Genomic DNA, 13,006 nt, shown 5'->3' on the forward strand with positions numbered 1-13,006 from the left:
TCATATTTCTGGTTTCACCTTCTACTTACCACCTTTGGTATAAAAGTGCAAAGTCTCTTTGTTAGACACTTTGGATACTATTTTCAGATTGAACAATTCAAAGTTACTATGTGAGAGAGAAGCAATTTTTGTGACATGGCTATGTTCTTAAGCTGTAATAGTGATAAATTAGTAACAATACTTTACAAGTTTGCCATGATTTTGCTTTTGATATGATTTGAAGAACTGTATTCCTTAAACTTTTGTTCTTCACAAACTATTTGAACAGAACCACACTATTAAATTTCTATTTTTGGCTGAATTATGGCTAGATTTGTTCCTTAGCCTGGTTTACTGGAATATATTAATGTACAGATATCAAATATAATTTATTTCCTTGGCAGTGCTGAACATTTGTATTTGATTTATATTTACAGAGCCAAAATCTTTTAACAAATAATAAAAGCAAACTACTTCCATAGCTTGCTTTTTGATCTTTTTTCTGATCTGCATAAACATTCCTGCAAGTGCCCAGGGTAGTACCTAGGGTAAATAGATGTTTGATTTTATGTATTCCTCTACCATCTTATCCACCTGCTTATCTGGCCACAGTCTGGTGTCTCTCTTGCAGAACATCTGTATTCATAGGAGCTATTGACTGGTGTCATGATTTAGGCTTGAGAGCTGTTGACAATGTTGAAATGTGAAACTTCAAACATCTTTTTTTTTTTTTTTTTTTTTTAAGATATCCAGCCACCTAGTTTGCTGCTGTAGCAAAAATAGTGTTTGTTTGTCTTTGTTATTTTGCAATGAGTTTAAGTTTTTTGGAGAAAAGACTGTAACTGGTATTGAGAATTTAACTGAAACTGTGCTTTTCTTAAAATCAAATTATTTAGAACACATTGAGAATTTTTTATTTATCTTCTTTTTTTTTTCCCCTCTATATGCAGTCTTTTAAAATAATTTCTGTTACTCCAGTTGGTATAAGGCTCTGGTGCAGAATTGTATCTGGTCCATTACAGTGGAGCAAGGGAAGAACAGGAGGAGAGAGGTTGAGCTTGGAGATTTCTCTCTGCTATTTACACATACTCTGATCTCCTACAAGCCATTTAACCTTTCAGAGCCTTAAGTCCCCCTGCTTTAAACTGTGGGCAGGATGTGTATCCAGTGTTACGAAGTTCTTCAGATGATCTAACAGAAAATCCTGCTTCTTTAGGGTACTAGGAACTATGCTAGTGAAACTGATTTTCTCAGTCATCAAGTCTTAGTTTCTCCTTTTGAAAGGTTATCGATGAACTTTGGAAATCAAATATTTCTCTGGGGTTTGGATAATGCTTCATAACTCAGAGTTAGCTCTGCATCCTAGGACAAGTTGAGTACAAAGTGCATTGACCAAATACATCCAACTGTGGTGAGAATTGTGGATTTTGTGTTGGAATTCGCTTGTGGACACAAGCTGCCTGATGCGGCAGTGGAGAACAGCATTTTTGCTTGGAATTAGCTTGTAATGAGTCATCCTCTAGAATATTTCTTCTGCCAGTTTCCACCTATATACAGCTCCTGTTACCATCCCCATCATTACCAGCTTCTCAAGGACATGGTGTCTCCAACAAAAGCATTTGGCATTCCCTGTCCCATGGGCACCTACCTGAGGACCACTCTCCAAGTCATGCCGTGTCATTGTGAAACCTTTCCTTCAACAGGATAATAGCTTTTCTTTACACTTTTGTCTTTACGCTTTAGCATGGTGATGGGCATCTCACAATCATCTCATTCCCTCTCAAACAGGTTTGGGTATGCCAGCATTGGTCCAGGCGTAACTCAAAACGCCAGCCCTCTCCACTGGTTGCACTGCTTTCTTATAGCACAGTCATGAGAATTGTCACTTTTTGCATTTAAAATGTTATGAATGCAGGCCATTCATGTTTTTGCCTTTAACAACGTATTTGAAGTAGACATCCAAGTGCTAGTGGATAAGCTTTTTAACTAATCCAGAGCTTTGTGTTAGTAATTAAAAAAAATGAGTGGTGCCAGTTTTCATCAGAACTGAAGGTCACCGGAGGCATAATTTATTAAGAATATGTAGCATCTAATTTCCCTCCTCCAGATTCTTTTGTGAAAATTGGAATGTGTATGTTTTTCACAAATACCTGGTTTTACCAGAATTTTGCTTTGTTTGATTAAAAATAAAATTAAACACGTAATTTTAATACTTTCTTACTCAGGCATGAGGAAAAATTAAATGCCAGATGCAAACCAACGGACAATATCACAGTGATGAATGTATTTACAAAGCAGTTTCTATAATGTACTGGGGAGTTAGTTTCTCTTACCTAGTATCATATTGACCTTTTCTGGTAAGCGAATAAATGAGGCACACACACAACAGGTTTCTAACCTTAGGGAGAGTACAGCCATCTAGGACTTGAAGATGTGAATCACGTTAGAATAAATATTTAATTATTCAGACAAGTGGAAAGAGTCCAGAGGGGCAGCTGAGCTCTCCCCAGCCTGGGCTGTCCGTCTGCTGCTGGTGGGGAACATCTTGCCGTGGGGGTTGTCCAAGTCCTGGGTAAGCTGTGTTGTAGTCAACTGCCCTGGTGAATTTGGGTGAAACTCCTCCATACGTTTTCAGCACTAGATGCCCCACTTGGCAGGTGCTTTTGTACATGTTCAGTAGGAGAAACTACGGGGCTTACATTATCCAAATAATGGCCTTAGGCTGCATCTATGCTACTTCATGAGAAGAATATGTCTTCAAAGTAAAAGAAGGAATGGGAAAAATCACACCTTTAGAACCCAAATCTTGAAGGGTCCTGTTTTCATTCAGGTAAACGATTGCAAATGCTGAGCAAGAAGCTCTACAAATATTTGTTTTGAGGTGTTTGTCTGTTGGTTGTCCTAGAGCAATCCATAAATGCTTGTACAGAATGTAGATGCACGTACACAGTTGTTAGTCACTTTGTGTTAGCTATTTGGCAATCAGTTAATTCAGTCATTGAATTGGTTTTATTTTTTATTTTAAATCTCAGCATACTTAGCAGCATTGGTACGTGCCTTCACATCCCTGAAATGTGGCCTCAACTCCCACTGCACTAGGATCCACCTCTGATAGGGAATAACTATCAAAACTGTATTTACCTTTCTGACACTAGAATTGTAATGAGGTTTTAAAATATTCTGTCTTCAGTGAAGACAAGCCTTGATGATAAACCATTACCTTGTTAGCAGACTTCTGCCATTCTGTTGTATTTTAATGTAGGGACAATAAGGTTTGTCCAAATTCATCACCTGCAGAGGAAGTTTATCGTGGTGCTGTGTTTAGCTCAGCATTGTGTATGCAGAATATTTGTGTGCAAATACACCAGATACAGTTTTCCAGTGTTACTGTACAGTACTTCAAAGGATTCCCTTATATCGCTTCATGTAGCACTTAGTTATAAAAAAACTACTTGAATATACATTGTGGGAACCTCAGAAGAGTGTTAATTGTATTCTGCTGCAGTGGTAGCCAGAAGGTCAGACGCTAAAATTAATATATTTCTGAATAATTAAAATTTCGTATCAAATTTGATTTTTCATGGATGCTATTCAAAGTATCATGCTAATTTATGGGTAATATATTACATTTTTTCCCTGTTAAAACAATGAGGGCCGCTTCCCTCTCCTCACAGGCAGAGGCATTTTATACCTTTAAAATAATTGAACATATTGGTAAAATCTTGGACTCATCTCAGATGTGTGCAGAAACTTTATAGAGTTAAGAGAACTTTTTTTTGAAAGGAATCTGCTAGAGATCTTTAGGTCAGTTTCATTAACTTTTATTGATATTATCAATATGTACGTCTGAAATAATTTTCAAAGAATCTTTAAATAGTTTATTCCTTTAAGGAAAACATTGTATATTAGCTGAGTTCCAATACATTTTTATTCCTCTTCGGAGAACGGTTGAGTATAATTATCTTTGGATTAATCAGTTTTTGAAGTCTTTTCCAATGATATGTACAGAGAGGATTAAGAGAGAGATTACTAAAGCATTAAGATTTTTTTTTTCTGGTTGTTTTTAAGAAGTAATCCTGGCCTTAAGTCAATTACAAAATGATTTTCTCATAAGAAACTGTTGACCAAAGTATTAAAAAAAAAAAAAAAAAAAAAAAAAAAAAAGTAAAATCACCTATAGCTATATTCTTTTGTCCTGTGGCTTGAGAGGAGCTGTGCAAGCAGTGAGGGCCCGTTTTCATCATGCACCTTCTTTTCTAACTTTTTCTTTCCTTGTTACATGTTAAGCTAGAGTTGTCTTTTTCTTTTCCCAATACAAATGTTGAAGTTCCTCTTCCCTGGCTTTTCTTCTGTTCGATGAGGAGCAATAAAAGAGAGGAATAACATCCCTCCTCACATCCACTGCTACCATTTTTCACTGGGGAATAGTTTTGTTTTTCTTGTGCTCGTTTTTCATGGGTATTAACTTGCTCCGTAGTGTTCTCTACAATTTGACCTTTATTTTATGTTTTGCTTTGGAGTTCATCAGAGTGCTGGTACAATTTAAATGCAGTCCTGCAAGATTGTTTTAATTGAATGTTTGAGTAGCTCTGTGTGCTGCTGTAATGAATGAAATTAACTTGATCTCAAGCTTGGAAAGACCGTCCCATGGACAGCTTCATAATCAAAACCAACCAAACAAAGAAAGATCTCTAAATGACTGTAGCATTCTGTTGTACAGATCTTGGATCACAGTTCATTTGCTTTTGGCTTTAGGGAGCCCGGTGCAGCCGCACCCTGAATTCCTGCTGCTCAAGTGTTTCTTCCAAGCATCCCATTGTAGCAAAAAAAATGACAAGTGATGTAGTTCCTGCTCAGAGAACCACAATCTCACCCTCTCCTATAGGAACGTGCTTTTGGGTTATGCCTGTTCCTTCTTCTTACCTGCCTACTTGTAATCCTGGCTTAGCACTGGATTGTATCACATCAGACAAGCCTATATGGATATTGTTTGGTAGATCTGTGATAATACCTCCATTACTTTTGTGCCTTCAGGGTTTTTTGTCTGGGTTTGTTTTTTTTTTCCTCTGCTTTCAAATTCATTGGAGAGTCTGAAGAATAAAGGGCTAAGCGTGGTCTAGAAAAGTTACACCAAGTTAATTTTGCAGGGTGCTAGTGTGGTCAGTGATTTTTATGTGCTCAACAGAAAAAAACTCTGCTTATCTAAGCCTTTTTTTTTTTTTTTTTTTTTTTGTTAGCATGACTGCATCCATGTTTGCATATGAGAAGGAACAAGCCTGCTATTGTCATTAGGTTTCCACAGTGGTGAAAGTTTCTATCACGGATCAGTATTTGTTTCAGCTTTCCAAGAGCAGTGCTCTTCTCATCTCAGGGAAATACCACCCGCTAAATGACACGACGTGCCGAAGCAAAAGCTGGGTATATATGAGTCCTAAAACCTATAAAGGCAGAGAGAAAGAACAATCTGTCATTTGAGACATCAGCCAAGACTGATTTTTTTTTTTTTAAAGGTCCATTGGACTTGTTTCGAGTCGTAGCTGATTGTAACAGAGAGCCTTAGCCCTTGTCTGTAATTCATAGCTTGTGACAAGTAGAAGGGAAAAGCAACTGCTTTAGGTGAGGTTTGCCCATGGGTCTAGCCAAAAACTAGATACAGCCAGCCAACATGGTTAGCAAAAGGTAATATTTGAGCTGGGTCATAAACCTTGGAGAGGCAGCCATAAATCATAATTAAGGTTTTTCGGTTCCTTGGTGGTGTAACTCCTCCGAGACGGAGACTGTAACTGTTTACCAAAGCCCATTTTTTGTCTTCGGAGAAGTGTTTAGGAAACCTGAAACGGGGTTTATTAGGCATATCTGTGCGAGACAAAAGGGGGAATTGTTGGTCTCCAAGCAGCAAGCAGCATTGACAGGCTGACTGGTGTGGTCAGAAAAGATATTTCATTTCAAAGGATAAACTACAGGATTCATTTTTTTCTTTTTTTTTTTTTTTTTTTTTATCTGAAGTTAAGCTTATCTGGTTTATGCCTTATCTAATTTAACTTATGAGAATTGTAAATTCAACTATGTTAAGCAAACAATTTATTTTGTTTTAATTCCAGCTTCTCTTTGTTTTAATAAACCTTGGTTTTTGTTAGGATTACTGTTGTGTGGGTAATTTCACACAGATGTCTTCAAAGAGTAAGGAAAAATCCATAACTCTTTAAGGGAATAGCTGAAGGGAAAAGGATCTCTGGAACTGCTTTTCATTCCTGTGCAGTCCTAGTGGCAGGGTTTGGATTAAAGCGGTGTATCAGGAAGTTGTCTGGCTGCAGCTGGCGAGCGTAAGGGACAGCCCGAAAACTGAAGAAGAGACAAAGAGCTAATGGCTTGGGCCTATAAAACCTAAACTTTTAAAACTGTAGTCGTATTAGGACTGCTAAATGGTATAGAGAGAAGTAACAGGTCCTAACTGTGCTATGATGGGGGGGAAGATGCATTTCTCTTTTCATTTTAGAAATGAAATATCTCAAAACAGTATTTTTTTTTTTAGCTACATAGTAATATGAAATGCGAGGTGAAATGATCAGGTTGTGTTGTTCTCATTCTTTTCCAGCTTCATAAAATAGTATCAAGAAATCAGCTATTTAAGAGTAGCTTGTAATTTTATAAGGTATAAATATTGTTCTCAGACAGTGTGCATTTGGCCTGTAGACTTTGCCGTGGAGGTCATCCAGTTAAATATAGTGGTTCAATTTTCACAAAGGGCTTCATAATATAAAGGCTAATAACAGTGGCAGCAAGGCATGCTTAGAGACGGGTAATCAAATCTCGTGATTTAAGACATAAGCACATTACCTGTGAGCATCTGGAAAGCCCTCGTTTCTCTCTGTCACCTGCAAAGCCTTCTGCAATTAGCAAGGTTCATCGTGGGTATGTGTAGTGTCTAATTTCTTTGAAGCATTGCTGCTAGCCATTGTTAGGGAGAGGATACAGCCTTCCGTACTTCATCATATCATATCAAACGCTTCCACCAAGCGTGGCCCTGCTTTTCTTGGCCGTGCTGGTGAGCGACACCAGCATGGGCTGAAACAAAAGGAACCAGAAACGTGGTGGTGCTGGCTGCAAAAGCACGAAATTGCCTGATCCACCAGCAAATCCAAGTGAACTTGAGCTGTTTTTACATGCTACTTTGGGATTTAATTCAGCTCTGTATTTTGTGAATCAGTTGTGGTTGATGTGAAAAAGACCCCTCGATGTATATAGGCAGTGGTAAGGTAAGAACTGAAGGCATGGGAGTGGACAATTTCTTTTGAAATAAAAATGGAGGTATATTTTATTTCTAATTTTCGCTCTTTTATTTCTGGAGTTTGCTCTAAATAGCAACTACAGAAGTTAAAATATTTTCTAAAACATACGGTATGATGAGCATACACAGAGTTGTATCAAACTTGAGCTCTTCATTTGTAAGTAAAACCTATGGGTAGGAATTTAGATGCTGTTTTTTTTTTTTATTTAGCATGCTGGGAAAGTAACATGTTTTAACAGGTAGAACAGCATGCTGTTTCCTCTAAATAACTCGTAGAAAGAGACAAAGGCAGCTTGCAAGGCTGAAGGCTTGAATTACAGTGTTAGATTGATCCAAAATGACTTGAACGGCTTTTCCAGCACCCTATAAAGGGGAGTCCCTAAAGGGACCAGGGTGGCTGCCTGGGGCAGGGCTGCTCCTTGGCGTGCTGCTCGCTCCCATAGCAGAGCTTCCCCTACAGCTCCTGCTGGCGGGGAGGCTCTACCTGGGCTTTCAACATTTTCCTGATTTATTTTACGTCCCATTTTATAACTTTCTGCGAGCTCCATAAAAGTCAAGGTCAAACTGAGGGAACCCCGGTGAATAACGCGAGGCGTTTATTTCAAATTGATAAAGACAGAGACATCAATATTAAAAATTTCCATTACTTACATGTTTGCAGCTTCTTTTTACTGTACTTCTTAAACTATTTGGAAGTAGTCATGGGAAGTGCATGTAGAAATCAAGCTCGGACTAACTGAATAAATTTGATTAGCTGCATGCTGAGAAAGTCAGGACGATGAGACTGCACTTCCAGCAGTGATGCAGTATTCAGGTCAAAGTCCAAAAAGTTGCAAAAAGGGATGAAAAATTTGTACCTTTATTTTAAATGTAGGGACTACTGATCTGAAATCAACAGAAAGCCTTGTGACCCACGAGATAAAGTTAGCAAAAGCTATCCTCCTAAAGTCGGTACAGATATTTGTTTTCTTCCTTAGCTTAGCTTCAACTTGATCAAGGTATTATCATAAAACACTGAAGAAAATTCTGCAGTTACGCTTTCCTGGTTTCATTTTGCCTGGCTAGATAGCTGCATTTATAAAATTACACTTCTTGAAAGAAAAATGAAAAAAATCTCTTACACTGCAATTTTTCCTTAATTAAAAACTCAATCTGTCAAGAAACAATTAATTCAAAATATACATTATTCAAATTGAAAATTAGAATATATATCAGACGTTGCCATTAATCAGTTGCCATTTTACTAAAATTGTAATGATATTACTAGGGTTATAATTGAAATTTCTCTGTTTATTTTTTATTTCTGAGGAAAAATATGCAGTTATTTAAGCCTTTCTCAATGAAAAACACAACTGCATTTCTTGACTTTAAACAGATGGGGTAAATAAGACATCTTCAGCTATTCAAAGATGCCCATATGGAAACTGAAAACATATTGATGAAATTTTTCATCCAAAAAAGGCAAAGTATCAGGAAAAAAAAAAAAAAAAAAAAGCAATAACATGGTGGCTAGAGCTCCAAGCTGAGATGGAAGAAATTCAGTTTCAAGCAGGACTTTAAAGTAGGTAAGCATAATTGCTGGTGAAAAAGGATGGCCTTTCTGAGTGGAGCGTGTGTGATTTAACTCCAAACGTATGAATTGGACATCCTAAGCTCACTTTATCTTCCGTGGAGAGAAATGGTTAATTTTAGGGCTTAATTCATCTGACCTATTTGCGATGTCTGCTCCACAACAAGATAAATTGTCGCACTGAGTAGATCACATCAAGTGTGAAGGGAGCATGGAGTGATTAGCTCAGAAATAGATGTCTGCATTTAATCAGTTTTTTTCCTTCCCCCAACCTCTCTCTCATGTTGGAGGTTACATTAGAAAATAACAGATTTGCTATAGGACAAGAGACAGATGGACACTGCCTTTATAACTCTGCTTCTACAGCTATGCCTCTGGTGCCGGAGACTCCAGGTCAGGTGAAGAGATGTAAGAGGGATTCCCATGTACATGTTAGATAGGATCGGTGTATTTCCACAACCATTTTGCTACCAATAAAATTGGATTTTTCTAAGGAAAGAAGTTTATTAAAAGAATTTCAACTCGATATTCTTTTCTATTCTAGTGTGACTATCTGCTTCACTGGAAGGATCATAAAACGTTTGGACTAGGAGGAATACACAAGCATTCAGCAGCCTTTCCAAAAGTAAACATTTCTTGATTTGGGGAGATGAAGTTTCAAATGTCCTCCTTTTGAGCGATCAAGCTATGGAAAGAATATCAGTTTGTTTGTCAGCATTATTTCCGGTACTTGAGTTGCTTAATATGTGCTTGCTTTTGCAACATCGAACACAGGGAAAAGATTTCTTGCTCTAGCAGCTCTCCTCTTTCTTAACTACAGAAAGCTGCTCTTTTCAAAAAACTGAAGCCCCAACAAACACCCAGTTGTAGGTTGAAAACACCTCTCTGAGCATTGCAGCAGGTTGAGGGGAGAAAATAAGTGTGTGCTTTTTTCTTTTGTATTTGTGTATTTCCTGTCTCTAGCTAGAAGGAGATATTGCCATGCAAAAGTGAGTTTTAGTGAAGTTCATGCTTTTACCTTTGAAAACCAGATTTGCAGCCTTCCCAGCACGTTTTGGGATAAATCACGGCTTTCTTCTCTGAACAGGTTAGGTAACTTTTGGCCACATTTTTTCCTAAGTAATTATACTTTAGGGGCCCTGCATTACAACTTCTGCCTTGAATTATTTTTATAGAGCAACTGGCAGTGCTGCTGAATAAGGTTTCTTGGTGCTTTCCATTCTGGTGCTCTTTCCTCAAATGCTTGTGCTTTTGTTAAATGCTATCTGTTTGGCTGTTACCTAGAAGAGGCAAATGTTTTATGCTGTTATGTGGTGGACTTTTTGCCTAATCCTGAATGTATTTTTCTATGTGAAACATGCTAGTGAGAAAGTATTTTAGTTGTTTTACCTATATGAAATAGCTGAAAGACCCATATAATTGTTGAAAGACCATTCATAATGCAGTCATGAAATCTATTCAAAACAGGAAGCACAAAGAAGGGGAAGAAAAATGGAAGTGCAAATGTAAATGTCTTTTTTTTTTTTTTTTTTTTTTTTTTTTTTGTCATCCTCTTGTGGTATTATGTAGATCCCCAGCCAGATGGCTACTGGCTATAAGCTGTGTGTGGATTCACAGGATTTTAACTCCTCTGTTGGTTTCCCATCTGTCATAAACTCAGAAGCTGCAATCCAGAGACTGACATGAATGTCAGTGGCTTCTGTAGCACTCTGAAACAGCTACGCCCGAAGGCTGCAGAAATAGCACGAACTCTAAAGAGGACAGGACGTTGTCTCTCGTAACAGCCACGCTGCTAGACGCACAGAAAAGTTCCTTGTGGTCAGTTTAAAGTGGTGCTTTGAACGGCGTGCGACTGCTGTGGTGACAGCAGCCTCAGACAAACGTTGCCTGAAAAGTCTGCCCCAAAAGGAGGTTTTGCTGTTGTTGGAGCTTGGCGAAGGTTTTAAACCCACAGTCACTTTTGGTAGGAAATCTCATGTCTTAAAATAGAATAGCAGTCTTTAACAGAGAGAAGGTGCATGGAAAGAATAGGCCTGAAACAGCTAAAAACACTACTACAAGTCATTCTTCACTTTAAAATGACCAGTTTAGGTTTCTCTACTTCTTTCCTTCAGCATATGTCATCACTCAATGAGATCCACTCTGTCTTTGTTAGTGGAGGTGAAAACAGCTAAAAAAAACTTCTCAGATTTCATGGTGTATGGTATAAAATGCACTGGTCACTTAGCTGACGCATTCCTACTGGGGCCTCATTACCCCTGAAAGCAATTAAACTTAGCTCCTAAAAGTAAAAGAAGCTCTCTGAGTCTCGCTTTAGGTCATGCCATACTCTAGAAAGTGAAATGAACAATTAATTTACACCTTTATGAAATGGGCAACAAAAGAAATAGTGTGCTCAGCCCCTGTTTCTAAAGCATTTTAGAATTAGACTTAGTGGGTAAGCATATCAAAAAGAAACGTGTGAAAGTCTGTAAGGAAATCACTATTATTATGAAGTCTGCCCAAATTTATACTTGTTTTTCTTTATTAACGGATTTGAGTTATGTGAGAATAAAAGTTACATCCCTCCAAGAAAATAACCGCTTTCCTAAGGAGTAACTGTCTGAATTAAAGCAATCTGGTAATCCAGCTTCAAAAACACAGCCATGAACAAATGAACGTTCCCTTTCCACTTTGGGCTCATTTCTGTAGGACAAGGAATAGCTGAAGAAGGTCATGAAGTGTCAGACTGTGCGTTAGGTCATTTCTATTGCTTGGTGAAGTAGCTGGGAGTTAAACACCCCTCTCAGCATCGAGCATCACAGCCAAAGCAGGTATGGGCAGGTACTTCAGCGGCACAGCAGACTCTGTATCTTCTGCCCAGGTGTCCCCATGACAAGATAAGATGCTGGCTGGAAGACTTGCCCTGCGTTGTAACACCATAACATTACAATCCTCTTGCAGTTTTTTCTTTGTGTTATGCAGAAAAGGTTTTCACAGAAATCAGAATAGGACTTCTATTTCATGAATAATATTTTCTGAAATTTATGTTAGATTGATGGTAGAATTAGCTAATTGTGCTGGGATTTAACTTCGGCTGGTAGCCACAGCAATGGCACGCTATTCAGTCTTTTCTTGCACTTTCTTCAATTTCCCTCCTCCTCCTGTGGGGTTGTCTCTGTGTCAGAGCTCATTCATCTGCCTCGAGGTTAAAGGAATAAAGTCACAACTCAGCCAGATGTTGGCAGAGGAATAACTGAAATAATCTGAAAATGAAGCCTTACTTCTGCTGACAAAATTATTAATCCTATGATTCTCTGCCTGAAGGAAGTGGCTGAGAGGAGATCGGTATGGTCCTGTTGCCTTTAATAAACCTCAGTCCTACATAATGATATAGCAGGAAGAGCTCTTGAGTGTTCAGGAAGTAATTTCCTCCCTAAAGGGCCTTTGTAATCTGCTCCATATCATCGCCATCATCATCAGTGCTCGGAGAAATAGGTTTCAGGTGCACCTGCCACAGGAGAGGGAGAACATAATTTTGCAAGTGAGAAGTATCATAATCCTGCAGAGCACTTTTGTCTCTCTGGCCTCTAGCTCTAGCATACACCATGGACTTGCAGATGAATATAATAGCAAACCATTGGTCAAAGTAATAAGTTTCCTGTGGAAGTAATGCAGAGCAGATATAAAATGCAAGACTCATGATGAAGTGAAATGGATTTTCTGTTACAAAAAAAAAGTGCATAATTTAGTTCACCCACAAGTGGTCCTGGAAGAGCCTTGAGTAGAATTCTCTACATTAAAAAATAAAGACATATGTTATAAGTTGGCTTCAGGTAAGAGAAGATGAGAAATATGAGCTGGAAGCATCTGAAAGTCATAGGTAGTAGAAAATGTATCAAAAGAGATCACACTAGTACTCCCACCAAAATCTTCGAAAGAAACTGCTCCAGAAATTCAGGATTGCAGTCTAAGATAGCGTGTACTAGGATAGTACTGTACCGGGGGGAAAATTGTAGAGTAGAAAAGGCCATTTGCCAACATTAGCAACGCCAACAGCTGGTTAGAAAATGAAGGGATATATTCCTCCTGCCCTCAGTCTGTCTCTTTTGAACAACTTGTCGGAAGGAAATGCTAACTTGTAATGGTAGGACAAAGTTTTCTTGGTGTCAGCTGTTATCTGGGTTTGC

General features: G+C 38.2%; 1 protein-coding gene across 4 annotated transcripts in view; it reads left to right on the forward strand.

The window, feature by feature from the left end:
- ZMYND11 (zinc finger MYND-type containing 11) overlaps positions 1-13,006 on the forward strand; it is a 107,158-nt gene that overhangs the window by 21,427 nt on the left and 72,725 nt on the right. The window contains exon 2 of one of the 4 annotated variants that reach the window (XM_082753462.1): positions 9,382-9,462. The exons of the other annotated variants lie outside the window; for them this stretch is intronic. The gene's annotated coding sequence lies outside the window, so the exon portion shown is untranslated. The remainder of the gene's footprint in view (positions 1-9,381; positions 9,463-13,006) is intronic. 4 annotated transcript variants of the gene reach the window in all.

This window comes from Aythya marila (genome assembly GCF_965140915.1).
Source record: "Aythya marila genome assembly, chromosome: 2".
Classification (NCBI taxonomy): domain Eukaryota; kingdom Metazoa; phylum Chordata; class Aves; order Anseriformes; family Anatidae; genus Aythya; species Aythya marila.